This window comes from Leptonychotes weddellii, chromosome 7 (assembly GCF_054177405.1).
Source record: "Leptonychotes weddellii isolate Sample4059 chromosome 7, ASM5417740v2, whole genome shotgun sequence".
NCBI lineage: Eukaryota > Metazoa > Chordata > Mammalia > Carnivora > Phocidae > Leptonychotes > Leptonychotes weddellii.
The window spans coordinates 39,067,369-39,093,849 of NC_138375.1; the positions used below are offsets into that span (position 1 = coordinate 39,067,369).

General features: G+C 38.2%; 1 protein-coding gene, 1 long non-coding RNA gene and 1 other non-coding gene across 3 annotated transcripts in view; 1 reads left to right on the forward strand and 2 right to left on the reverse strand.

Annotated features, from left to right (window-relative positions):
* Window positions 1–26,481, forward strand: part of MYOZ3 (myozenin 3) — a 381,468-nt gene that overhangs the window by 111,883 nt on the left and 243,104 nt on the right. The gene's annotated exons all lie outside the window — the stretch shown is intronic.
* On the reverse strand, window positions 202–24,048 carry LOC145722590 (uncharacterized). The gene is made up of 3 exons (XR_014146953.1): window positions 23,529–24,048; window positions 434–2,538; window positions 202–398 (listed from the first exon to the last, which is right to left on the reverse strand). It is a non-coding gene; the product is annotated as an uncharacterized LOC145722590 (long non-coding RNA).
* LOC115943610 (U6 spliceosomal RNA) lies at window positions 24,245–24,351 on the reverse strand. The gene has a single exon (XR_004078206.1). It is a non-coding gene; the product is annotated as a U6 spliceosomal RNA (small nuclear RNA).

Here is a 26,481-nt window from a genome sequence, read left to right on the forward strand (position 1 = left end):
GGGCGCCTGGGTGGCTCAGTTGGTTAAGCGACTGCCTTCGGCTCAGGTCATGATCCTGGAGTCCCTGGATCGAGTCCCGCATCGGGCTCCCTGCTCAGCAAGGAGCCTGCTTCTCCCTCTGACCCTCCCCCCTCTCATGTGCTCTCTCTCTCTCATTCTCTCTGTCTCAAATAAATAAATAAAATCTTTAAAAAAAAAATGGTGATGACAGTTACTTCTGAGTGTGGAGAGGATTAAATGAGATCAAAAAGTAAAAAATTTGGCCAGTGCCTGACTCATAGTAGCCTCTCAATAATGGTAACTATAATATATGGCCAATAATGCAAAAATACCAAAGGCCTAATGGGGTTGGATCCTTAAATCACCAGTTAAAGTAGTAACATTGGCAGAAAACTTCCCTGCTGACATCCTGTAGTATTGGCACTAAATTCACGGAGGGCCTCAAACAAGTATAAAAGTCGTACCTCTTCTATATTAATCTCCCTTTAGAAATTCTTTCTTTCTTTTTTTTTTTTAAGATTCTTATTTATTTATTTGAGAGACAGAGCACAGAGGGAGAAGCAGGCTCCCCGATGATCAGAGAGCCCGATGCGGGGCTTGATCCCAGGACACCGAGTTCAATACCTGAGCCGAAGACAGATGCTTAACTGACTGAGCCACCCAGACGCCCCTAGAAATTATTTCATAATTTATTCACCATTATTTAATCAAACACAAAGTGTTTCCACTTTTAAGTTTTAATCCTTTACAGAAGTTGCTTTCTACATTTTTAAGTGTAAAAAAAATTTAAAAACCTTTCAGTAAGATAAAATTTTCATCAGGCCTTTACATGATTCTTGCTAAAGAGAGAATGGAAAGAGGATTGTGATGTGAAATGATGATAATAATAAAATCTTGAAATCTTTAATTACCAAAGTCGAAGCAACTTTTAAATTGTCCAGATCACACGAAGAATTTGATTGAGGTGTATGAGAGGTTTTTCAATTCCCATAGAGATTTACATGCTAGAAAAAAGTTTTTGGGGTGCCTGGGTGGCTCAGTCGGTTAAGCGTCTGCCTTTGGCTCAGGTCATGATCCCAGGGTCCTGGGATCGAGCCCCCCACGTCGGGCTCCCTGCTCAGTGGGGAGCCTGCTTCTCCCTCTGCCTTTGCCCCCACACCACTCATGCTCTCTCTCTCTCTCTCTCGCTCACTATCTCAAATAAAATCTTTTTTAAAAAAAATTTGTGTTAGCAGGTTAGCAAGTAATGTTGACATTACTTGTCAACATCCAAAAAGTTTTTATATATATTTAAAGTTGGACAGCTACCATTATACAGTGAATTGTTTACATGTGTGAACTTCTGGACAAGCACACTGAAATCCATGTGGCGCCACCAGCATGTTCTGTTGAAAACAGCTGTCTCAGAGTCTCACTGCCCTCATTTGTAAAATGGGAGGTCATGCTTATCTCTGTGGTGCCGCTGAGATTAAGCAAGACACCGTATCTAAAATATTTACAGACCCCGACTTGCAGGAAGTACTCAGTGCTTCTATGTTACCTAAAAATGGAGGAGGATCGTTAGCTCTCTCTTTTATATACAGATACGGGTGGGGCAAGTCTGCTGGATTGGTTTCACCCAAACACCGGAGGAAACATTCCCAGGGCACCCGCAGGAGAGCACCAAGAGGCAAAGACACCAGCAGGGTGTCTGCGAATTCGGTTCTGACACTCTCCACCTGGAAAGAGAACATCAGATCCCGCAGGTGAAGGGTTCAGTCCCACAGAACTGCTCTCCACATCACAGGCCAGGCGCAAACCCCAGTTGTTACCTGCGCTTCTGACCTATGGCTACAAATTGGAGGACCCAACAACTCCTCTCCAACTCAGGGCACCAATGTCAAGTCCGGGTTGTTACCTCTACTTCGGACTGGCCATAAATCAGAGGTTCCCACAACCTCCTCCTTGCCTTCCATTAATTTGCTAGAGCACCTCTCGGAACTCAGAGAAACCTGTTTATTTACTAGATTACTGATTTATTACAAGGGATATTGAAGGATATGAATCAATAGCCAGATGGAGAGATACATAGCGTGAGGTCCTGAACAAAGGAGCTTCTATCCCTGTGGAGCTTGGGGCCTGGCACTGTGGCACATGGAAACTCTGAACCCCCTCCTTTTAGGTTTTTATGAAGGTTTCATCACAGAGGCATGATTGATTAAATCATTGGCCGTTGGTGACTGATTCAACCTCCAGCCTTTCTCCCCTCCCTGGAAATCGGGGGTGGGGACTGAAAGTTCCACTCCTATATTCATGGTTGGTTTCCCTGTCCAGCCACGGGGCAACCAGCCCCATCCTTACCTGCCTTCCACAAGTCACCTCACTAACGTAAATCCAGTTGTGGTGGAAAGGAGCTTGTTATGAATAACAAGACCCCCCATTTCACCTTTATGGCTCTGAAGCAATTTCAGGAGCTGAAGGCAAGAGACCAAATATGACAAAAGATGCCCTCATTGCTCTTATCACTTCAGGAAATTCCAAGGAGCTGAGAGCCGGGAACTGTGGACAATGAACAAATAGATTTTGGTTGTCTGAATGACCAAATACATATATTTTTTATAAATCACAATATCACAACAGCTAAACTGTCTAAGGAGAAATTAGGAAATAACATAAAAAGCTAATTCAAATAACTATTATCCTCATATTCTATTTATATATTTTTCTTAAAATTATTTTAATGATCAAGTTTTCCCTCTCAGATTTGTCTTAGTGACATTAACAAAAAACTCCCAAATTATAATATGACCGTACAATAAAAGTTTAGCAGTGGTTGGAACTCAGTGTTAATGAAATGAAGACACAGACAAATGTAGAGAGAAAAAAACAGATAGTTTTCATAAAAAAAAAAGTTTTCATAATTTTTCATTTCAACAACAAATTTCATAACAACAATATGAATAATATATTTATTATGAACTTCTGAATTTCTATCATTGACTTTAGAATTTCCCCTACTGGAGTCCTATATACTTCTATTTGCCTTTACGCAAGATTTGCACCTCGGAAAAAATATTTAAAATTTTGTTGTTGTTGTTAGAAAAAAAATCCAATATGAATGTTTCTGTCTCATTGTACATAGCAAATGTTTGTGTTGTGTGTAATAATTGATATTTACTCTAAAAAGGAAGATATTTGTGTCCTAGGAATTGAACAGCAATTGGCCAAAGAATGATTTGTGGACATCAGGGTGGTAGATCACTCTTATTTTTTTTTTCTTTTTTCATGTTTAGTACTAAATTATTTTAAATTTATGGGAAGCTAAGGTAAATGAACCATAACTTCTCATTTTGTCACACTTAAAAGGGACTAATTTGAATGGTGGCCTGAAAAGATATGCCCACTTCCTAATTCCCAGAACCTGTGAACGTGCATTTATTTGAGGAACAGAACTTTATTGATGTCATTAAATTAGGGACTTTGAGATGAGAAAAGATCATCTTGGATTATCTGGGTGGGTCATAATACTGAGTTCCAAGGACCCTGGGATCATGACCTGAGCCAAAGGCAGACGCTTAACTGAGCCACCCAGGTGCCCCTTGACTTGAATTTTTAAAATGGAATAGTAATTAACTAGATGGAGACAAGAGGGAGGGACATTCTAGGCAAAATCAGCAGCAAGTCTGAAGGTACTGATGTATCCTATATCATGGCGTGTTTGAACGAAAAGTTCTTGGTACCTTTAGGCAGAGTTGAAAGAAAGCACGTGAAACCGTGTGAGCAGTAAGGACAGAACGTTAGGTAGCTCCCATAGTACCAAGTACTCCGTCTTCTAAGTCACAGAGCTCTGGTTTTAGTCTTTAAATCAGAGACCACTTATTAAGTGACATACAAGCTCGGTGAAATTTGGGCAACTGCTCATCTGTCCAGCCTAATGTTGCCATGGAGGAATTAGAGGGCCAGCACTGCCCGGCCACCCAGGTTGTCAAGAGGTGCTTAAATCTGGAAGGTAAGTAAACTATAATTTTTAAATATTGGTAACTAATTAAGGTAACATGTCAATTATTACGAGATCCAAGCCAAACTTCATTTCTGTTAGGTGGTAGGAGCCATTGAAAAGCTTACGTTTTTAGAGAATACCTGGGGTGCGGCATGGAAGTTACAGTTATGGGGTGGCCAGTGTGGCCGGGGGTCAGTCAGTGAGGAGAGTATGCTGTCATCCCGGAAGGAGGTCGGGGCAGTGGGAATGGGGAGGGAGAGACAGTGTATGACTGGAGATAACTTGTTGGTTTATCACCCTGGACTGGAGAGATAAGAGGGCATGTAGAATAAATCCTAAGATTCTGGATTATTTAGTTAGCTGGGTAAAGCTATGATACACTGAGATGAGGAACAAAAGCAGAGTTTGGTGGAAAATAAGTTCAGTTGTGGAAATTTTGAATCTGTGGTGGCTTTTACTAATCTGATTGGAGATGTTCAGGACATACTTAAGATATATGTGTGGATCTTATCAAAGAGATCTAGACTAAGAATAATATGTTATATTTTATATATTATATTTTAAAAATTTCAACAGGAACTACATATACTTAAGTGTTCGTTACATGAAAAGAAAAGAGAGCCTAGGCCAGAGCTATGTGAAACCTGACTTTTTTGGAACATGTAGAGTTCCAGAAGCATTATATTAAACAAAAAGTGACTAAAAATGATAGATGAAAATCAAGTGAGAGCTGATACACAAAAGCTCATGATGGATTGATCTTTAAGGAGGTAGAAATGTCAAATATCTAATACAGATTAAGCAATATATAAAGAAAATGCCCATTGGTTTTGACACTACTAAGATAATTGGTGAACTTAGAATATTTTAAAAATATTCTGATTAGGAATGTAAAAGGGTTTTAGGAGATGTGGAATTCTCTAAATCCAAAGAACAATGTGAAAATTGCACTGTAAGGAAAAGGGAAATTATCCTAGAAGGATATATGGTCTACAAAAACAATAAACTGGGAAATATGTAGAAGTATCTAACTGAAAGCTCTGTATATAACTGCAGTAGTAACATCTAAGTACAAGAGACTAAATCTACAGAATGGAAGGGAAAGGAAAAATGCCAAATAATGGCTTTAAATTAAATATCTTAAGAATGCATGCCAAGATTTCAAGGATAACCAGTCAAAATTAGAGTATATAAATTACAAATCAGAAAGAGAGAGAAGTGGAGTAAGAGAATAAACTAATAAACTAATACAATAAAAAAAAGTGTACTCACAGCAATAAATATAAAATGGTTAAATGGTAAAAACACCAAATATTTAAAAGATACCAAAAGGCCAATGTATTAAAATTAATTAATAAGACATGAATAGTCAGATTGGATTTTTAAAACCTTGAACTTTATGCTATTTACCATAATGACACCCAAAACATATGGACATAGCTTGAAAATGGAAGGATGGAAAGGTATGTGTCAGCAAAAAAACTAGCCTAAACAAAAAAACTGGTGTGACTATATTATACTGTAAAAAAGATTTTAAGATGAAACACATCATTAGGCAGAGGAGGCTAAGTATATAATGGCAAAAAATTCCATTTCTTTAGAAGTTACAGCACTTCTAAACATATACGTACCTAATAAAATAGCTCTAAAGTTGATGATGAGCAAAATAATAGAACCACTGAGAAACAGAAAGATCCACCATCAAAATGGAACACTCAAGCATGTCTTCTAATTATTGACAAGCCAAGAAGATTGGAAGTACACAATCTCATCTTGGTCTAACTAGACATAGGGACATACCTTGTACCCAGCACAAAGAAAGGCTATATGGCACATCTGTAAAAATTGCTTCTGTACTAACTAGGTCATAAACTCGTCTTCACGCATTTCAAAGAACAGGCGCCATTACAGATCATGCTTATTGGCCACAACACAATTAGAAGTTAGAACAAAAAAGATGGGTTTAATCTCTAATATATTTTCAAATTAAAGTACATTTACAAGTAACCCATAGGCCAAAGAAAAAGTCATAGTAATTAAAATATTAACAAATTGATGATAGTGAATAAACCATGTACCAAAAATTTTTGGTTTGTAAATTTTGATTTATACATATAGGTTCTTATATTAAGAATGGAGACTGCAGGATAATAGCGAGTCCAAATAAAGAAGGTAAGAAATATGCAACAAGGGCGCCTGGGTGGCTCAGTCGTTAAGCGTCTGCCTTCAGCTCAGGTCATGATCCCAGGGTCCTGGGATCGAGTCCCACATCGGGCTCCCTGCTCCGCGGGAAGCCTGCTTCTCCCTCTCCCACTCCCCCTGCTTGTGTTCCTGTTCTCGCTGTCTCTCTCTGTCATATAAATAAATACAATCTTTAAAAAAAAAAAAAAGAAATATGCAACAAAATTACGCCAGATAAAATAGTGGGAAGGCACTAACTACAAGTAGAATAGTTAAATTAGAAAACAAAAGTAAAATGGAAAGAACCAAGAAAGTCAAAAGATGGTTCTTGGAAAAGAGAATTAAAATAAGCACATAAGTACCAATCTAGTATAGATTAAAACATAATAAGAGAATACCATGAAATGATTTTATATCTATCATTTGACAGCTTAGATGAAATCGATGTTTCTAGGAAAATATAACCTATTAAAATATATAAAAAATAAAAAATCTAAATAATCCCATAATAATTAAAGCAATTGCAAAAATAATTACTATTTTCCCTTATAAGAAACACCAAGTAAAGACAGTTTTATAGGCAATTCTCCAACAATTCCAACCCTCCTGAAAATCTCTGAATATCAAAATAGAGGGAACTACATCCCAATTTATTCTGTGAAGCTAATTTAATTTGATAACAAAGTCAGATGAAGACAGGATAAGAAAGGCACATTAGAGCATCTTTTTACCCATGAATGTGGATATAAGAACTTAAAATATTGGCACAATGAATCCAGCAGTCATTAGATGATTTTTCCATCGGAAAATGTATAAAAGGTTCTCATCCCATTAATCAATTAAAGAAGAACAAAATACATGAACATCTCAATAAATATAGAAAAAGTGTTTGGTAAATTCAGCATCCATTCTAATTAAACAGGAAACCAAAAAATAACTTTTAATCATTGGAAATGGAAGAGAACCTCCTTAATCTGATAATGGTTTCTACAGAAAAACTTATGAATCAACGTTATTCAAAATAGGGGAATGATGAAAGCTTTTATTAGGAGAGAAATATAAGGGAAAGGATTTATACTATTATTTTTTTATTTGACATTTATAGTAGAGGTCAAAGCCTGTTCTACTGGAGAAGTAAAGACAAAGATCAGGAAAATCAGAAATGCAATTGTCATTATATAGCGATAATATAATGGTCTACATATGAAACACAAGATAATTTTCATAAAAATTGTTAGAAATATGAATTAATTAGCTACTTTAAAAAATATTTTATTTTAGAGAGAGAGCTCACACACAAGCGGGGGAGGGGCAGGGAGGGAGGGAAAGGTACAAGCAGACCCTACATTGAGCAGGGAGCCCTATGCCAGGCTCCATCTCACCACCCTGAGATCATGACTTGAGCCAAAACCAAGAGTCAGACACTCAACCAACTGAGCCACCCAGGCGCCCCTTATCTAACTACTTTTTAAAAATCTTTTTTTGTTAACCATGCAGAAAAGGCATATAATAAATGCACAGTATAATTAATATACTGTATATATCTGTATATAAACCATAATTTGTATCTCATATAGATACAAATCAAGTCAAAACACAGATCAATGTCAGCATCCTAGGATCCCCCTCTCAGCTCCACTCTTTTCTGAAGACCACCAGATTTAACAAGAGTATGGGTGATCATATAGTTGAAGAAAAATCCCAGAAGCAAAATATGAGATTATGAACTATGTTTCTAATATTGAAGCATGGAGAAAAGTGGGGCAGTTCATCCTGAAAGAATCATTAGGTCAAGAATTTATCATTTGTGATGAGGTGATAGAGTGGATATTGATTTATAAGAAAAAGGTCAGAATTGATATAAATTGCCATAGCAAGAAGAGTGAGAGATAACACCAATAATTCTCAGCCTCTTTAGTTAAATCTGCACACCATCCGCATGAATAAAATTACTTCATTTCAAAGGAAGCCATTTGCATGGAAAAAAAAGTATTGAAAAAAGTTGTTCAAAATTTTGGAATATGTGGCAACTTATAATATTATAAAACATAAAAACAATATAAGCAGGCATTAGAGATTATGTCTGTATGCACGCCAAGAAGTTAACTCTTTACTGTTTGTTATAAAAATCACAATATACATAATGACTTTTTTTAAGGTTTTTATTTTTTTAGTAATCTCTACACCCAATGTTCAGCTTGAACTTACAACCCTGAGATCAAGAGTTGCATGCTTCAGTGACTGAGCCAGCGAGGCGCCCTGTATTAACTTTTATATTACTAAATCATTCATTGTGATGTAATTGAGCATTTATTTCTGGCACAATATTTAGATTTTTAGATCTTCCTATACTTGTACACAACATTTGGATGCTTTGTCTTAGGTTTCCTTTGTACCATCCACATTTACTATCTGTATTTTATTCTTTTTTTTTAAGATTGTTTTTTAAATTTATTTGACAGAGAGAGAGCACAAGTAGGCAGAGCGGCAGGCAGAGGCAGAGGGAGAAGCAGGCTCTCTGCTGAGCAGGGAGCCCGACGCGGGGCTCGATCCCAGGACCCTGGGATCATGACCTGAGCCAAAGGCAGCCGCTTAACCGACTGAGCCACCCAGGTGCCCCTATCTGTATTTTATTCTTAATTCCTGTGAAAAGGTAACTTTTTTCTCCATCAGCTTTGTTGAGATATAATTGACATATAACAATATGTGTTTAGAAGCACAATGTGATGGTTTGATGCATGTATATAATGAGAAATGATCACCACAATAAGGTTAGTTAACCCTTCCTTTACCTCACATAATTACCATTTTGTTATTGTTGTTGTTAAGGGTGAGAACATTTAAGATCTATTCTCTCAGCAGCTTTCAAGTATACAACACACTATTGTTAACTATAGTCACCATGCTGTACATTAGATCTCCAGAACTTATTCCTCTTATGACTGGAAGTTTGTACCCTTTGATCAATGCCTCCCATTTCCAGTACTCCCAAGCCCTCGGCAATCACCAATCTACTCTTTGTTTCTAGGAGTTCGGCTTTTTTAGACTCCACATATAAGTGAGAGCATATTTTTCTTTCTCTGTCTGACTTATTTCACTTAGCATAATGCCCTCAAGGTCCATTCTTGTTGTTGAATATGGCAGAATTTTCTTTTTTTTTTTAATGACTGAATAATATTCCATTGTATCTGTGTGTGTGTGTGCATGTGTGTGTGTATATAATCACATTTTCTTTTTTTTCATAGAAAAGCAATTGTATTAACAATAAAGAAATGAGAAATCACAATATTCTAAAGCAACAGACCACAAATAAGGAAAATTCATGAATTGCTATACAAAATAACACTTCCATGTTTAAGTGTAGACTGTTTTGATAAAACTGCTGAGTCTGTTCCTTTCCTTCAATATATTTAATACCACTCTCTGAATCATCACATTTTCTTTACCCATTCATATATTGATGAACACTTAGGTCGTTTCCATGTCTTGGTTGTTGTGAATAACATTGCGTGAATATGAGGTTGCAGGTATTTCTGTAAGATAGTGATTTCATTTTCTTCAGATAAATACCCAGAAGCAGGATGGCTGATAGTTCTATTTTTAATTTTTTTAATTTCAAGAAATATTTCTTTTTTAAAGATTTTATTTATTTGTTTGACAGAGAGAGACACAGCGAGAGAGGGAACACAAGCAGGGGGAGTGGGAGAGAGAGAAGCAGACTTACCGCTGAGCAGGGAGCCCGCCCGATGTGGGGCTCGATCCCAGGACCCCGGGATCATGACCTGAGCCGAAGGCAGACGCTTAACGACTGAGCCACCCAGGCGCCCGTTCAAGAAGTATTTTTAAAATTTGTTGCGGAAACTTCATACTGTCTTCCACAGTGGCTGCCCTTGTTTGCATTCCCACCAACAGCGCGCCAGGGTTTCCTTTGTCAGCACTTGTCATTTCTTGTCCTTTTGATGACAGCCATTCTGCCAGGTGTGACATGATAGCTCATTGTGATTGTGATTTGCATTTCCCTGATAATGAGTGATGTTGAGCCACTGTTCATGTATCTGTTGCCATTTGTATATTTTCTTGGGAAAAATGTCTACTCAGTTCCTTTGCCCATTTTTAAATCAGATTATCTGTGCTTTTTTTTTTGCCTTTGAGTTCTAGGAGTTCCTTATATATTTTGGAAATTAACTCCTTATCAGATATATGGTTTGCAAATATTGCCCCATCCCATAGGTTGCCTTTTTTTTTTTAAAGATTTTATTTATTTATTTGAGAGAGAGAATGAGAGAGAGAGCACATGAGAAGGGGGAGGGTCAGAGGGAGAAGCAGACTCCCTGCTGAGCAGGGAGCCTGATGCGGGACTCGATCCGGGGACTCCAGGATCATGACCTGAGCTGAAGGCAGTTGCCCAACCAACTGAGCCACCCAGGCGCCCCCCATAGGTTGCCTTTTCACTTTGTTGATTATGGTAACTTCTTCCCTTATGTATTGTATACATTTTCGCATTTTTTCTGTTCCATTCTTTCCCTCCCCATTTGAAATCGATATTCAGATCCTTCCTGAATGCTACTCTCCAATTTCTGTTCAGACTCCTGTCTCTGAATGTTCTCAGAGCTGTGGTCCTGGGTTCAGAAAAACTACTCCAGAAGGGGAGCCCTTCTGCAGCTTTGACTCTGTCCCATGTCCACTGGGGAGTTTTCCAGTGAGACAAGTAAGGTTCTAGAGAAATCTGATCCTTTGGCCACCAATATAATAGAACTAGAGTGGGTGAAGAGTCATCTTTAGTTTATTGGTTCAACTCTCCCTAGCATATAGAACAGCTCAGGCAAGAGAGTGACAATCTGGGATACTAAACTTGAGAAATGTAAGATATGTGATATGAGTAGATAGAATTAAGTCTTATGCTTTGGCATCATTTATACCAGGACAATAATCTTAAAATGCGGGGAAGTTGCTGGGGCACCTGGGTGGCTCTGTCGGGTGAGAATCTGACTCTACTTCAGCTCAGGTCACGATCTCAGGGTGTGAGATGGAGCCTGGCAGGGCTCCGTGCTGGGCATGTCACCTGCTTAAGATTCTCTCTCTCCCTCTCCTTCTGTCCCTCCTGCCCTCGTGCTCTCTCTCTCTCAAATAAATAAGTAAGTTTTTTTTTAAATGTGGGGAAGTTGTCCTATTTCCCAGCTCCCAATGAGCAGACATCAGTAATATTCTCCCAAATCAGTTAAATAAATCTTGTGTTGAAGGGAAACTTTTATAAAAGATTAGGAATCTCTCTCATGACAACTACCCTAAAAATCTTTACAGGTTAAAGGACTTTAAATGGAATGGAAGATCTAAGTGTGGGTTTAGATAGGGAACTGGGGAGCGAATATAGGAAAACAACTCCCTGAAAATGGAAGGCAGTCTCAGATAACTATGAAGTAGAAAAAGTACGTAACACCAAAAAATGTAGCCTGGGGACACCAAAGACCATTTTCTTTTGGCTCAACTTTTTTGGTGAGATGAACTTTCCTGCTGGCTTTGGGTTCTACCTAAAGTGTATCTAGTTGGGGATGGGAGTGGAGGAGAAGAAGTAAACTTGGGTGATTATGACATTCAGTGTCAGTTCATCAGTTGATACAAATGTACCCCACTGGCAGGGAATGTTGAAAATGGGGGAGGCTTTGCATGTGTGGGAACAGGGAGAAATTTCTCTACCTTCCTCTAAATTTTGCTTTGAACATAGAACTACTCTAAAAAAATAAAGTCTCACAAAAGGGCGCCTGGGTGGCTCAGTCGTTAAGCGTCTGCCTTCGGCTCAGGTCATGATCCCAGGGTCCTGGGATCGAGTCCCACATCGGGCTCCCTCCTCGGGGGGGAGGCCTGCTTCTCCCTCTCCCCCTCCCGCTGCTTGTGTTCCTGCTCTCGCTATCTCTGTCTCTGTCAAATAAAAAAAAAAAAAATCTTAAAGTCTCACAAAAGACAAACAAACAAAAAAAACCAAACTACCACTCTTTCCCTCATTTATGTGTTCAAAAGTCTTGAGTGACTGAGGCCTTAGGCACCCCTGCACAGTGGCTCACCTCTGCAATGCTTCCTGAGTGTGAGCCACTGTGTGAGCCAGTTTACTGACATTCTGATTAGATTCCCACAGTGACTTATGAACTGAGTATTATTTTACATAAAATAGAAGTTTAGTTCTAGTTCACACAAACAGAATGCCTCTTATGTGCCAGGAATGGTGCCATTTGCTTTTCACACTGTCTTATTCAATCCTCACCACCACTTAACGAGGTCATAGAGTCTACTATTTTCCTCACTCAGTGTTGAAAATTTGAAACACGGAGTGTATAAGTAACTCGCCCAAGTACATGCAACTAGGAAGCAGCGTCGGGATCGCAAAGCCCCGGGCTGTAAGCACTAGCTACATGGTTGCTTGGAAAATGTGGGAATGGCAGCAAAATACAAAGAGAAAACTAAAACAAAGCAGCAAATGGTACAAGAACAGAAAACTGGAGAAGATAGTAAGATTAAATATGGGAAAACAGTGCTAGTTATCTTTACCTATTTTTGAGCTCTGGAGGGGAGAGGAGACATGCTCTATGTGGCACCAGAGAGCAGTCAGTTGGGGTGAATGGGAGTAAATTTTTGTTTAAAGAACTTTTTTTTAAATGTTTTGTTTTTAAGTAATCTCTACCCAACATGGGGGTTGAACTCACAAGCCTGAGATCAAGAACCGTATGCTCCACCGACTGAGCCAACCAGACACCCCTTAAGTACTTTTAAGTAGAGTTCCCTAACATCTCCAAAGGCAGCTTTGGTAGGAGGTGTTTTAACATGCAGAGGTTAACCCTAGTGGATAACATTCTAGTCAGGCATGGAAAGGATGTGAGGAGTCAGAACTAGGTAAGTTCTTTGAATTCCCCTGCAACTCTCAGTTTTGATTCCAGGACTCTGATAATAGAAACCTGAATGCATTTGCCAAGAAAGTTGTGAACTTCTATAGAGCAAACCTGGAGCAAATGGGAAAATGTTCCATTTGAAACAAAGAGCCACATTGCCACCTGGTGATAATAACAATTATTCTCTTTTACTCACTGGTTTTTGAGTGTTTGAAATAAAACCCACTAATATACATCAGAATTAAGATATAAAAGTTTCCTTAACTTGTTGGCATTTTTTCTCCAATGCCTTTATTTTTATTTATATAAGTAACAATTTTTTTGTATCTACATTCCCATAAAATTATCTAGTAATTTCTTTGCAATAATTTCCTAAGAAAGGAGATGTTGTGTCAAAGAGTATTGTTTAGTTTTAAAGTTTTTGATATGCATTTCCCAGTTGTCTTACCCAGAAACATTGTGCCCACGTGCCATTCCACCGGCATTTTATAAGGGCATCTTATTCTCTGCACCCTCACCAATTCTGCAGAAAATCTTTAAGCTATTTCTTTGCCTAGTTGAGTTTATTTGTATGTGGGTAGATATCCTCTTCTGTAAGTTTGTAGTTTTTGAATACTAGTTATGTTGAATATTCAAAAATGCATTTTGTAAATTTTGTTTTTCTTTTCTGTTTGTCTTTTAGCCTGCCCATCTTTACTTGTTGATTTGTATGTGCTCTTTATAAAATACAAAAGTAATACTTTATTTTAAACACATTGAACATCCTTATATGCCGGGCATAGTGCTAGTAAAGCATGTACGTGAAAAGAGTTCAGATTCTGTAGGGGAGTTTTCTTCTCTACCTCTCCTCAATACGCAGTCACTAAAAACTATTAACTACCTGTGTGTTAGGCACTGTACTCAGTGGTGGTGAGGCATTCGTGACTCATCACTTGACCATACCCTCTTACATACTACAGGAAAGAACTATGCTGCCTTTATCAAACTGTGAAACTTTATAGTGGTTCCAGGGATCTAAGGGACAAGATTTGTACTGGAAGATCGGGACTTCAAGTCAGACTCTCAAATAAAAAATACCTATTTTGGATCTATTACGTGCCAGTTATTGACCACAGTGAGAGATTTACCGAGGTGTATGAAAAATCACCCATCTCATTATGGGCTGCCATCCTCGTGCACGTTGGCACATCAAGCATAGAAAGCAATAATGGTAGCTCTCACATATGGTACAACTGTGAAGCAAATGCTGTGCTTGTCCCTTCTAATGTGTTATGTCTAAGCTCTACTGCAACTCTGAGTTGTGATTTTTGTTCCCATTTAAGTAATACAAGGCTGGAGTAGTTCTGGTAAACTAAGATGGTTTTTGCTGGTAATGGAGGGATTGAACCTGGACACAGTAGGGAGGTTTGGTGAGCGTAATAGAAAGAAAATTAAACCAGATATAAATTCTGGTTCCAAAGAAGAGTCAGCTTGTGATTCCCTCTCCGATGCAAGATGGGCGGGGGGGGGGGAGGAGGAGTACAGAATGAGAGCTTCAGAAAATTTCACTTCAAAAGCCATCAGAGGTGGGACGCCTAGTGGCTCAGTTGGTTAAGCATCTGCCTTTGGCTCAGGTCATGATCCTCGGGTCCTGGGATGAGCCCCGCATCAGGCTCCTCGCTCAGCGGGGAGCCTGCTTCTCCCTCTGCCTGTGGCTCCCCCTGCTTGTGTTCTCTCTCTCTCTCTCTCTGACAAGTAAATAAATAAAACCTTTAACAAAAAAAGTCATCAGAAGTGATTTTATATCCATGAAAGACAATCTCTTTGAGAAATTTTTCAATTTTTTTCTGCCCAAATTCAGAGTATTTTTAAATTGAATTTATTATTAAATAGGACACAATAAGCTAATGTTTGCCTCTTTTCATGTTCAAAATACTACTGATATGAAATAAGAAGTTTAAAATAGGAATAAATCTTTAGAAGGGAAAGAGAACAGAAAAAGTGTCCCATAGAGATTACAAATTTCATATGAAGATACTATGAGCTACTTTATGACAATATATTTGACAACTTGGATGAAATTTACTAATACCTAGAAAACACAATTTGCCAAAACTGCTCCATGAAGAAACAGAAAATCTGAACAGATCTATTTATTAAATAATTGAGGGGCGCTGGGATGGCTCAGTCAGTTAAGTGTCAGTCTTTGGCTCAGGTCATGATCCCAGGGTCCTGAGATGGAGCCCCGCATTGAGCCCTGCATCAGCCTCCCTGCTCATCAGGGAGTCTGCTTCTTCCTCTCCCTGTGCCCCTCCACCTGCTCATGCTCTCTCTCTCACTCTCTCTCAAATAAATAAGTAAAATAAAATCTTTTAAAAAATAAAGTAATTGAATAGAATAAAAACCATCCCATAAAGAAAGCTATAGATCCAGATGACTTTCATGAGGAATTCTAAACATTTAAGGAAGAAATAAAAATTCCCACAAATTCTTCCAGAGAACAGAAAAAGATGGTATACTCCCCGCCTCATTTTATAAAGACTGCATAACTTTGATGCCCAAACCTGGTAAGGACATTATAAGAAATGAAAATTATATTATACCATGTTAGCAAATAGAGTCCCTTACTTACTTTCTTTCTTTCTATCTATCTATCTACCTATCTATCATCTATCTATCTATCTATCTATCTATCTATCTATCTATATCTATCTTTACATCTAACCATCCATCTTTCTATCTATCCATCTTATCTCATCTTGCCTATTCTATCTAATGGTATATCACAACTGTATTAACTTTGTTTTCAGAATGCAATGTTGATTAACTTTTGAAAACAAATTATTGAAAACCACTACACTGTAAGACACAAAGGAGAAAAAGCATATGATAATCTCAATATGTACAGAAAGTACATTTGAGAAGAACTCTGAGTGCACGTATTTATTTGGAAGACGAGCCCAGAAAACACAAGTGAGAAAAGCAGGCCAGTGAGACAAGGCTGGAAGGAAAGCTAAGAGGAGTGCACTAGTGAGCGGGTTGCTCTGCGTAATTGGACAAGCTCACCAGGACTCTAAACAATCAGGAGAAAAATGCCTCAGAATCACACTAGCAGAGGACAGGGGGTGCTAGGCCATTTGTCTACTGACTGTCCTTCCCTGCACTTCAGGGATGCTCCTCCCAGCAGCTGAGCAAGCTCCCAGGGTGCTTGAGAAAGCTCTCAGGCAGAAGAAAGAGATCCAGGATCTTGAGGTGGAAAAGCTTCCAGGGAAAATATCTATTGTGGTTATTGCTAAACTCATGAGGGCCAAGTGGATATAGGGCAGGGCATCAAAAACCCACGCTACAGAATCCAAGAAGATAATGTAAGAGATAAGAAAAAGTCATGCACAAAAATTTCCTTGTCAAAAACACATACAAATGTCAAGCGAAATTATTGGAAAACATTGATTTGAAAGGTGGCAGGAAGTAGCAGATGCAGCTCCTACTTTTTTGGTCAGATATGGAAATATATTAGCTTTAGAAATCATGTTTATTGTTAATAAAATAGTGGTTAAGATGGACACAAAGCATATTGTATAAACAGTACTACTATTTTTTGCCTGTGATTTTTAAAAACTAATTCTCACAACAGCCCAAATTGCTATGATTGCTATTATCTTCCCATTTTACAGTTAAGAAAATGGAATTTATAAAGGTTCAGAAACATGCCTAGGTTACACCTACTAAGTAGTGGAACTAGGAAATGCTCACACACAGCCTGACTCCAGAACCAGTGCTTTATCCACAAAGCTATACTATGGTTTAATGTTAAAAAATTAAAACCACACGGGCGCCTGGGTGGCTCAGTTGGTTAAGCGACTGCCTTCGGCTCAGGTCATGATCCTGGAGTCCCAGGATCGAGTCCCACATCGGGCTCCCTGCTCGGCAGGGAGTCTGCTTCTCCCTCTCCCGCTCCCCCCTCTTGTGCTCTTTCTCTCTCATTCTCTCTCTCAAATAAATAAAATCTTAAAAAAAAAAATTAAAACCACACAACAGCTAAGTGAAATAGAAAACAAATATTAAGATAATAGAACTAAACCAAAATACACCATTGATTCCACTGAGTGTAAACAGATATTCTAATTAGAAGTCAAGAGTGTTAGGGGTGCCTGGGTGGCTCAGTTGGTTAAGCGTCTGACTTTTCATTTTGGCTCAGGTCATGATCTGGTGGGTCTGATCTCAGGGTCGTGAGATCAAGTCCCACATCAGGCTCCACACTGGATGTGATGCCTCCTTAAGATTTTTGCTCTCTCCCCCTCTGCCCCTCCCTCCCGTTCAGGCTTTCTCTCTCTTTCTCTCTAAAAAAAGAAAAAGAAAAAGAAATCAAGAGTGCTAGACTAGATAAAATACTGAACTACATGCATGTAGTTTAAATTTGACACCAAAAGCAAAGGCAACACAAGCAAAAATAAACAAGCTGGACTACATCACCCAAAAAGCTTCTGCACAGCAGAGGAGACCACCAGCAAAACGAAAAAGCCGTCTACTGACTGGGAGAAAATACTTGCATGTCATATATCTGATAAAGAATTAATATCCTATTCACTCTTTGTCCTTCTCTCAGGAAACTTTTATCCATGGTTTCTAGTGTGACCTTACAGAAAATTCTGTGTATGCACTGGTTCACCTAATTTACATCATAGGAAGCAGCAGAGTGCAGGGGGAACATAGATTCTGGAATGAAATTGCCTAACTTGGAATCCTGACACTGCTATTAATTGTGTGACCGTTGGTAAGTACTAATCCCCTCTGGGCCTCTGTTCCTATGGTGGACAGGCTCTAAAATGGCCCCCCATGATCACTACCTGCTGCTCTTCACAGATTATATAATCCCATCCTTTTTATGTAACTTGCTTCTAACCAATAGAAGCAATGATGAGGGGATTATCACTTCCATGACTTTTATCTTACTGGAAAACTCTCTCTCTCGCTCGCTCCCTCTGGCTTTGATGAAGAGAGTTGACATGTTGGAGAAGCTCATGTGGCCAGTAACTGAGGGTGGCAGCCAGCCAATAGCCAGCAAGGGACAGAGGCCCACAGTCCAACAGCCCTGAAGGAACTAAATCCAACAACCACGTATATGAGCTTGGAAGCAGATCCTTCCCCAGTCAAATCTTCAGATGAGTCCTTGAACTGGATAACATCTTGACTGCAGCCCTGTGAGAGACTGTGAGCCATGCCCAGATTCCTGATCCCCTAAACTGGGAGGTAATAAATGGGATAGCTGGGAAGTTTTGGTAATTTGCTATGTAGCAATAGATTACTAACACATTTCCCTCTTATGTAAAAAGGAGGCAGCAGTAGTCACCTGCCTCATAAACTTGTTATAAAGATTAAAGGGTATTTTAGAGGATTTTAAAGGATATAGAACAGTGATTAGAACATAGCAAGCATTATGTGCTTGTTAAATAATTTATATTGACACCAAAAAGAGAAAATAAAAATGTGATTTTTTTTTTCTCCATCCAATTCCATGGATTTTCTGAATTCTACCCACAAACTCCCAAGGGCTCCATGGTCCCCCAGGGTAAAAATTCTTATGTCTAGAACAAATGGAGGACATTAGGTGAATGCTTCCTTTCTTGTTCTCTCCAAATTGTTTCTGCCTACCCCATCCTTTCCTCCTCTATCAGAGAAGAAAAGTCCTCTTTAGACCTCACTTTCTCTCTGTTCTAGTTCCCAGGCCATCCCATTTCCCTGGGGACTTTGTGCATTTGAGCATTCCCTCATTTCTGTTATATAGCTGTGTTCCAAGATATAGAGCCATCAAAAGCTTTGCACAAAACAGATACCCAACAGTTTGTGTGTGAGCATCATGGAGACACAAGCACTAAAGGTGAGCTGAGAGGCGATGGCAGGGGCATCACCACCAGAAACAACCAGCATTACTGAACAATAGTGAGGTGGCCTCATCCGGGGAAGAAAGGAAAACAAGGTGGTCTAGAACCCTGGGAGGTAAACCCTGCAACAAGATAACCTATTTTCACTGGTGGATGCCTGCACCTACCTTTGCACTGGCCCACGCTGACTCTGAGGTGACATGGTAAATAGAAAGGGCAGAGAGTGAATATGGAAAACATTCCTTGTGCAACCATAATTTCAGAGTCAGCCAGGACACCAGCAAATCAAACACTTTAAACTTTGAAGGAGAGAGGGGAAATATGAAAATGACTGTGAGTAATTACCTAAATGTAAGCCATTTGAATAAAAGTGGTTGGCATCTGGATGATACTGCGTGACGTCAGCCTGGGGTCACTGTGACTTTGGCATTGCCCAAATGGAGGCCATTTATTCAGCCTTTGTATAATCATAACTTTTTTGCTGTACTTGGTGTGGCTGATCACTTCCTCCATCTAGAAACTCCTTCTAGGCTCCATGACAATGTGCACTCCCAGTTTCCCTCACACTTCCTTGACTCTTCCTTCTCTGTCTCCTTCCTGGGTTCCATTTCTTCTCCCATCTCTGGTGAACTCATCCATCTGTGGTTTCACCTCTCTCTGTGCTGAGGACTTCCCAATTTCTACCACCAACCCAGCTTCTCCTTGGAGCTTCAGAATCATCTGCACAGTTGACCACCTCCATGCAATGCCTCTTAGCTGCCACCAACTCAACATGTCCTCTCCTGAACTTGGCCATTGCCCCACAAGCCTACTCTTCCACATTGTTTGTCTTGGTTGGTAGTAATACCATCTTCCAAGAGCCCAAGCTCTATGATCCATATTTTCATTACCCCATCTCATCCATACCATGTCTTGTTGATTTAATCCCTTCATGATTCCTGAATCTAGCATCTCAAATCAGGTCACCATCTCTTGTCCAGACTGTTGGAAAAGCCTCCTAACTGGTCAGATTCCTCAGATGTCCATCTTCAAGTCATCTTCCAAGAAGCTTTTGGAACCCTTTTCCTAAAACCTAAATGTCATTTGTCACAGCCTTGCTTTAAAATTTTTTCATGGTACCCTCTTGCCTTTAAAAGCCCTCTGTGGCTTGACACCTGCTAACTCCATCCTCAGCACATCCTCCAGCCTATGAACAATGGTAACTTCTAGGAACAGTGCACAACTTTAGCTTTTCCCTCTGATTATACTTTATGTTTTAGATCGTGATGGATTCTTAGCTAAACATTTATAATACACATCTCCAACATACCACAATTATTATTATATTATACTCATGGCAGTTTAAAAACCATACAAAAATACTCTTCCATTTACCCATCCTTGCCTTGGTGCCTATCTTCTCACCCATTTTACTTCTACATATGTCATAAAACCCACAAATATAATCTTATTTTCACTTTAAGCAGTCAATCATCTTCTGAAGATACTTAAATATTAAGGGATAAAAGTCTTACATTTGTCTCTATATTTATCATTTTTCAGATTTCCACCTGCTATAGCTTCCTTGTAATTACAGGACTTCCTTGAACATTTATAGTGCAGCTCTGTTGGTAATGAATTCCTTCACCTTTTGTAGGTGAAAGTAGTAAGTGAATAAGGTGAATAAGTACTTTACTTTTGCTTCTAAAATTTATTTCTGATGGGTAAATTGTAGATTGACAGTTAAAAAAATTCTTTTTAATGCTTTAAAAAAAGTTACTCTCTTCTATTGCATTTGTCTCTCTGACAAGTCTGCTGTAATTCTTATTAATGTATCTTTTTTCTTTCTGTTTTTTATATTTTCCCTTTTATCACTGGGTTTAAGCAATTTGATTATGGTGTGACTTTGTATAGTTTTCTTTATGATTCTTATGCCTTGGGTTCACTGAGCTTCTTAGATCTGTTGAGTTTGTACTATTCATCAAATTTGGGAAATTTTAAGCCATAATTTTTTCACAAAAAAATTTTAGCACTATCTCGATACAATGCACAGTAGTTAATCTACAAGAAAGTCAAAGGTGGATGGGTAATGCTCATGAGTACAATGTAATTAATTTGCACACTTAAGTTGTATCACTCAGACTGATGCAACAATGGGTGATTTATTACTATGAACTGTAAATTATGATTACTAAGGTCAGGGCTCAGGGCAGTGACAGCGACTCAAGTGGCAGTGACTAAAGAAGGCAGATAATCTATGCTGTATTCATTTGATATTAAAATGAGTGTTCTTTCAGTTCTATTTTTGAGGGCTGCTGTTTTGGCTTTAGAGTTTTCCTCCAACCTTCTGCACCCATTACAGAAAACTGGGAGTTTCTGTATCATGAAAAGGGGTTCCCTGGGACATATAACTTTCACCACTAAACTGGTCTAGTCCCAAACAAATCCAGATGATTTATTACCCTGGGTCAACATGGTAGAAACTCATTGTACCAAAATGTCTGTAATTTTCCTTTAGTTTAAAAAAAAAAAAGCATATTACACAGATTGATGAAGAATAAGAAGACAAATTCCTGATCTTCAAACTAAGGTCAACTGTGATGAAAGCAGTTTTAATAAAGACCATGGAACTTCAGAAGACACAGAGAAGGAAGGGATGGAAAAAAATTTGGCACACAAGTATGAAAAATTACTATATGTCTGCCACTATAATTAGGAAAGAAAATGGACCATATGCTGTGAATTCTAGGAAGTGGTCTCAGTGAATTCCATAGAGAAATTATTTTGGCCATGTCTTAAAAGTTATGAGATTGTGAATACAGGTCAAAATGGTGACACTGTTCATGAGGAACAGATGGTTAGATCATAAATTATATGTGATGTGTATCCAACTGAGTATGAAGTTGGCTTTTTCATATTGACCCCAGGCTGTGATACCAGAGATGGCTATAGAGGAGAGGGAGGTGAGAAGAGGAAAGACAAAGAGGGCAGGAGGGAAGGCTGGTTGCTTAATTGTTTAAAAACTAACTTTTATATGCCCTGGGAGAGCAAAAACTTCATTTGACTTGCTTTATTGCAATATTTGCTTTATTGCAGTGGTCTGGAACTGAACCTGCAAGATCTCTGAGGTATGCTTGTATTGTACTTTTGGCTTGTTGAACTCCACTTTTTATTTTCTATAGTATTTAAAAGAAAAAGGCATAAAAATAATAAATTTATATGAACAGGTTCACAATATATAAAGTTTAATTTGTAGTTATAAAGAAGTAGAGTTTTTGGATATGACTGAAAGTAAATTGGTATCAAGGCAAAATAGATTGTTATAACTTTAAGATGTTTTATGTAATCCCCATGGTAACCACAAAAAAGTATCTATAAAATATACACCAAAGGAAGTGAGAAGGGAATAAAAACACATAAATACAAAAAATTAACTAAATACAAAGAAAAGTAGTAATGAAGTGAGGTACAAAAACTACAAGACATAGAAAATGACAAGATGGCAGAAGAAAGTCCTATCTTACCAGCAATTACTTTAAATGTAAATGGATTAAAATCCACAATCAAAAGGTAGAGATTGACAAAAATGAATTAAAAAATGATCCAACTATATGCTGTCTGCGGGACTCACTTTAGACCTAAGGACACCATAATGTGTAAGTGAAAGGATGGGAAAAAGATATCCATGCAAATAACTAAAAGAGAGCAGGGTGGCTATACTAATATCAGATAAAATAGACTTTAAGTCAGAAACTATTATAAGAGACAAAGAAGGACATTCTATATTGATAAAAGGATCAATTCACCAAGAAGATATAACAATTATACACATATATACACCAAACATGTCTCCAAACTGGATGAAGCAAACACTGTTAGAATTGGAGACAGAAATAGACAGATCTACAACAATAGTAGGACACTTCAATACCCCACTTTCAATAATGTATGAAACAACCAGACAGGATATCAATAAGGAAATAGAGGACTTGAACATCACCAAAGGACCAAATACACCTAACAGACACATACAGAACATTCCTCCCAACAACAACAGAAAATATTTTTCTTAAGTGCACATGGAACATTTTTCAGGATAGGCAATATATTAGACAACAAAACAATCGTTAATAAATTTTAAAAGACTAAAATCACACAAAGTATCTTTCCAATCACAATGGAATGAAAATAAAAATAGCAGAAGGGAAACCAAAAAATTCACAAGTATGTGGAAATTAAACACCACACTTTTAAACAACTAACAGGTCAAAGAAATTGCAAGGGATATTAGAAAATATTTTGAGACAAATGAAAACAAAACACATGCTAAAATTTATAGAATACAATAAAAGCCGTACTAAAGAAACAATTTATAGCTGTAAACCCTTATGTTAAAAAAGAAAGATTTCAATTCAACAACCTAAATGTACACCTTAAAGAACTAGAAAAAGAAGAACAATGTAAACTCAAAGCTAGCAGAAAGAAGAAAATAATAAAGATTGGAGAATGATGTAGTACGTTTGGTAAGGCTGCCTAACAAGTACAGGACAGGAACTCAGTATCATTTTCCTTTCTGTTAGAAACTCAACAATATGCGTTCCATTTTAAAAACACTTCTCCAGGCAATGAGATATAATTATAGACACTAACCTGAAACAGAAATAGTTGTCCCCTTTTTCCGGTTGAGCCTGGAGTTGAGGATGGAACAGAGAGCACAGTCTTTTGAGTTCAGTTACCAGGATGAAAGATTCATTGGAGAATGAGCTTTTCCCATTTGTGCTGTGACCTTTAGAGTGTGGCTTTAAGCTTTCCAGCTTGCCTCAGGCTCTGGGTACCACCCTGCAGCTTTACACACCAGATGGACCACTTTGGCATCACTGTTCTCGATGAGAACATGTGAGGAATTTTCTATTCCTATAAAATGAGAGGGGACAAGCAGTTCAACTAAGAAATCAAGTGTTTTGATTCTCATTGAGTGTTTTGAATATGATGAACCAAACAGAAGGACTGTGATCTCCTGTACAACCTAGGGAGAAAACAATGATTTTATGAATAACTTTATCAAAATTAATGATTGCCCCCCAAGGAATCAAATGTAGCAGAAAAAGACAAGAACCAGAAAATTTGAAGACCTAAAATAATTGAAAATTTTGGAGAAAATAAGATAATAATGAGAAGCTGAGCATAAGAATTAAAAAAAAATGGATGGGTACACATTGGGTCCGTTAAAATAGAATTAACAAATACAGAAAAAAAAAAGAATTTATAGCAGTTTCAGAAGCACACTAAAAGCTGGTTGAATGGCACAATTCTGATGAGAAGTCCTTACACTCTACCCACAGAGGTCAAATTGTCAAAGCAGAGCCCTAGAAAGAATGCACTTTACTTAATAGTGGGTCATCCTTGTGCAGGGGCCATGCTAATCTTCTCTGTGTTACTCCAATTTTAGCATATGTGCTGCCAAAGCGAGCACTGTACTTAACAGCAAATTTTACTAATAATCAGTGAAGGATACAAGCAAAACGCAAGCACAAAGATAGCAACATCTATCTCTGGAAGGGTCCGAACTATCATCTGTACCTCCAAAACAATAGATTTTTCCACTGGGATATATTTTGTTTTCGGGCAAAGAGATGAGTGTTCACTGTGTGTGTTGTACAGCTTGTCCTAGGAAGCTATTTAAGTTCAGAGCCTCTTCGTTTTTACATTCCATCAGTTACACAGGGAACTTACCTGACTAACTTCTGTCCTCTAAATTGTACCCCTAATCCATGAATTCCAGATTAGTTTATAGTAAGCAATGCAAAAATTCCACTAAAAACATTCTTAGATGAGAACTTCTTTGGTTATCTTCCTACTTGTAAATTCCATCAGAGTGTTTACATGGAAGAGGGAGTTACAGAGCCATTGTTAATTCTTTTCTTTTTGCAGGGACCTGCATCAGTAGCAGTGCAGATCATGGCAGGGAGTACTGAAAGTGAATTAGCATATGCCAGATCATCCTGCACTCCCCAGACACCTTACTGTACATTGTGAAATGTGGCTTCTCTTAAGGCACTGGTGGAAGACAATGACACATTTCTGAGCATGCATGAAAGGGACACTGGGCTCCAATGAGAATGCTTCTGACCCTCACCTCTCTTAGCCATCCTCTGCGCTCATAATTCTTCATAGTCTAGAACTTCTTTTTATATATTTTCCAGCTTTCTGTCTCTGTGCACAGTGAGGATCCATGGGGCATGCAATATAAAGCAGGGAGCAAGGCTAAAGGCAGCAGGCATGACAGATGGAATGAATATACTTAGAGTAAATTAGAAATAGAAATGGTACATTGATCAGTTTGCATCTGATGAAGTTCAAGCATGTTTCAATATATGCAGTACATCAGACTTCAGTAAGGCAGAATAGCGTGAACAATGGAGGTGAATTAGAAGAAGGATTCAGAAATACACAGATGTTCCAATGGCTCTTGAGATTCAAATTTCCAAACTTGGATTTAGTATATTATCTTCTCAAAAGAACAAAACAATAAGCTCAATCATATCCATAAATTTTATATGTTATAAAGTTGGTGATTAGTATTAGCCTAAAAAAGATGAAATATTCAATAATTAGACTTGAAACTTGAGACTACTTGATAGCCCTATGGGGGAAAATAAATTTTCACTTCTATTACATACTTTACTGTAGAATAACTTCAAATAGGTCAAAGATTTAAGTGTTAAGATTAAATCAAAATGTACTAAAGAACATAAGAGTTATTTGGGGTGCCTGGGTGGCTCGGTCATTAAGCATCTGCCTTCGGCTCAGGTCATGATCCCAGGGTCCTGGGGTTGGGCCCCGCGTTGGGCTCCCTGCTCCTCGGGAGGCCTGCTTCTCCCTCTCCCACTCCCCCTGCTTGTGTTCCCTCTCTTGCTGTGTCTCTCTCTGTCAAATAAATAAATAAAACCTTAAAAAAAAAAAAGATAAGAGTTATTTAAAAATCTTTGTGTGAGAAAGGAATTTAAAAGTCTAATGAAAAACGTACCCACAATAAAATACAATCAATTATCAAAAATGTATAATTAGCAATGCTAATTATAGTTATGGGTTAGTAAAAATAACCCATAAAACAATAAAAATTGCAACTTATATCAATATTTCTCTACCATTAAGGAGCTCTTACATATTGATAAAAAGATAAACATATATGGAACTATTATTTTCCCTCTGTTTCACCAACAGTTACCCAGACTCTATGAATAGCAATTCCATCACTCCAGTTAGATTGGGCCAAAACCATCAAGTAATTATGAGCCTTCTTTTTCTCTTCGTTCATTTCAGGAAATCCTGTTTACTCAACACTCAAAATCTGAACAGCATATGTGCCTACTATTCTCAGTGTCTGTGTGGTGTTCTAGCGGAGCCTGGGAAAGTTGGGAGTCAAAACTCTTGGTACTTGTTGAATCCAGTATAACTGGAAAGAGTATCAACTTGATATTTCCAGAAAACATCTCCACATTACCATATGTCAAGCTTCTTTTCCAGTAGCTAGAGCTTAGAAAACATTCTTTTTTAAGATTTATCTTTTCTGGGGGCGCCTGGGTGGCTCAGTTGGTTAAGC